We start from the raw sequence: 3,427 nt of genomic DNA, 5'->3' as shown, positions 1-3,427 counted from the left end.
ATCAGTTTGAATCTGCTATACAGACTAAAACTTTTGTTCATTAACCTAGAAAACCTTATTTATTAACCTACAAAGCAAAAATGTGTGTCACAAGAATGACTGAATCTACAGGTTGCTCATGTCTATATAGGAAAATATGTAGAAGTGGGACCTCATAGCAGCCTTCCAGTACCTGAAGGGGTACTGGCTTTAAACTGAAAAAGGGCTTTAAACTTATTGGGGGCTGAAAAAGGGCTTTAAACTTCAATGGTTTTAAAATGAAATAGGGTGGATTTAGATCAGATATAAGAAAGAAATACTTTGTGATGAGGGCAGTGAGGCACTGGAAGAGGTTGCCCAGAGAAGCTGTGGCTGCCCCCTCCCTGGCAGTGTTCAAGGCCAGGCTGGATGGGGCTTTGAGCAACCTGGTGTATTGGAAGGTGTCCCTGCCCATAGCAGGGGGGTTGGAACTACATGATCTTTAAGGTCCCTTCCAACACAAACCATTCAATGTTTCTATGTAATTGCAGCCCTTTTTTGTTACCCCCTTAGACTGCAACATCAGTATCTGACTGTTAAGTAGCCTTGATTACTGGCTAGTTTTAATTTCAAAGCAAATCTTCCACCTGTTTCTTTTCTTACATGTTGCTATGGTGAAGATCATCATAGACTGTACACAAAAGTGAAACACAGAAGGATCACTGAAAAAAATATCCAGACAGATTAAGACATGAAATAACAACTGGAAAAAAACGTGTTTCTTTCAGTCATATTTTTCTGGCCATGTTTTGCTGATCACCTGCTCAGAAGTGTATTTGGAATCATAAACTTTAAACTACCTCGATTTTCCTGACAAAATCTTTTTAACAAATACAAGCATTACCATTATTATTACAAGTCCCATTAGGTCAGGGGCTGTAATGTGTGCTGGCACTACAGCTCCTAGCTCTTTTGGCTTCTCCCATTCTCACCACTTTAGCTTTCCTGGACTGTGGTGCCTCAGCCACTGAAGATTAACATCCCATACAGAGGTGGGAATAGTTTGTGGAGCTCAGGCCAGAAACAGCCGCACAAAGTGCCCTTGCCTGTAGGTGCCTGCGTAGGTAGGCTGCTGTGGTTCATAAATGCTGGATACTGCATTGCACCCATTTGGCAGAACTTGAAGCCCAAAGGGCAAAGTATACTCTTAATACTCCTCAGAACTTACAAAATGTTCCTCAGATGTTACAGTAACATCTGGGATTTCTTTTAAAATCTGTGTTTTAAAGGCAAGCACTCTTTAATCTTTCCTCTAAAAGGATGCCCTTATTCAACAATAGTGCTTTAAGAGGAGGAATAAAACACTAGCACTAATCTTTTATTAACTGCTTTTGCTGCTACTCTTAAAGCTTCAAGTCTGAGTTTCATCTGAACTTTATTTTCCCTCTGAGATACAAGCCCTTTCCAGCCTCTCAATGGGTCCATTTTCTTTTACAATGTCTTTCAAATGGTTTCTTCAGATTTTGCTGGAGTGGGATGGGTATTATTGGACTGTCACTAAAGTTCAAGACCTAACTCCACAAACCCTGCTGGGAGCAGGTTTGAGCTCAGATGATTCAAACTCTTTCTTTGGCAGAAGACTCCACTAGTTTCAGTGGGAATCTTGCCTGTGAGAACAGAGAGAAAAAAGCTCCAAATGTTCTTCTAAGAAGGATGTCCTGTGAAGGCATCCAATCTGTAGTAGCGTAAATGAATAACATTGAAAATTACAGATTTTCTTCCAGCAGAACCTCTGGAGCTTTGGAAGATTATCAGGACCATGTGGGATGGAAACACGTGAGCAGAAGTCACAAAAGAAGAAAGTTTTCTGGTAATGTTCCAGCAACAGAGACAGGAGATTTCAGTAGTTTGTGAAAATGGTGGGAAATAAAAATTCGTCCCTAATCATTCTTCACTGAGTCCTCTCAAGCAGGCCCGTCCAGAGCTTCAAGTACCAAACAGGGGTAAAATTACCGTGTACCCTTCTTGACCCACCACTGCTTCAAGATATGAACCTCAGCTCATCTCCCTGCATCTCAGTTCTTCCCCACTACAAAATATTGACATTCTTTCTGTTCTGGCAGACTGGACCACACATTGTTTTCATGTCTCATATTTGATGGCAGATTATTGGAAGAACATTAGTGGTATTAAGTACACATTAATTATTCGTTCTGTGGTCAATTATTACCTATAAAAGGGCTTGTTTTATTCTAAGTTGAAATGGATTGCTAGGTGCTTTAAAATGACTATTAAAATATGGTAACTCTATCAATTTTTGCAGTACTCTGTTTTACCATTCAGTTCCAGTGGAATGTGATTTTCAAACCTGTACTTAAGTATGTTCAGCAACAGGGCAGATATACAAACTTTGCAGCCAAATGCTACAGTGAGATTCCTCAGCAGCACAGACACATGGTTAAGAGCTTTCAACTTTCTTTCACGGAGGATTACATACAGCCTGAAATATTTGGCTGGTGCGATCTGCCAGGTTTGATGCCCGCCTCTTAATAGGAATGCAAGAAGCGCATTCAGGAGCACTGTGTAAGTCGCCCAGAGTCACTCCCGGGGCTAAAGCTACATCCCACCAGACAACCCATGTAAAGAGGCCATGTGCAAATCTGTGGGATTGTGGCTGAATTCACTTCTTTGAGCCGTCCTCTAAGGAGGCAGTGGATCCACCAACTACACTGATTTTGCAAGGTGCCAAGCTAAGTCAAGTACTGTAGGGTAACACCGAGTGTAATTGTATTTCCTGGCGGCACAATAACTTCCCCTGAGACACAAGAAAAACCAAAGGACGTCATGGATCTACTAGTTTTCCGCTTCAGCCCATTCCTCCGCAACACAGAAAGACCACTTTTCCACCCAAAACAGCAGGTGTCCCTGCAGAGCTGCTCCTTGCGCAGGACAAAGACACAGCTTCAGCTGCTCCTTTTCTACCTTCTCGAAAGTCTTGCCACGGGAACTGGCACAAATAAACCAGCAGCTGTGGCCCTTGTGGGGTGTATTTTCCCCAACGGTCCTGGTGTTTACGAGAAACCCAAGTATTAGGTCCTCTACGTCTGGCCTTAACACTCTGTTTCCCTGTGTCCAGCCCTGTCCAGTTCTCTGGAATCTCCCTTCACTTCACACACCAAACCCAGCTTTTGGCCCGGTCCTCATGAGACTGGCCCTCAGGGATATCTAAGCCTCAGACAGCTGTAAGCCGACTTTCAGTCCTAAATGGGCTTCTTAGGTTGAATAATTTAATTGTTTGCTAAAAATGAGGGCTAGGAAATAAACTAAGAATGACTTCACAGACGTTAAAACAGCGTTTTGTTTCTTTGCGAAAAGGGCAGGGCTCCCCATTTTCACCTCTCTCATCTGGTTTGACGGGGGTTTCCCCCAATTTTTTCCTCGTGCCACTGACCGGCAGCAGCTTGTCAGA

This window comes from Opisthocomus hoazin, chromosome 7 (genome assembly GCF_030867145.1).
Source record: "Opisthocomus hoazin isolate bOpiHoa1 chromosome 7, bOpiHoa1.hap1, whole genome shotgun sequence".
Taxonomy (NCBI): Eukaryota; Metazoa; Chordata; class Aves; order Opisthocomiformes; family Opisthocomidae; genus Opisthocomus; species Opisthocomus hoazin.
This window is presented reverse-complemented; position numbering follows the sequence as displayed.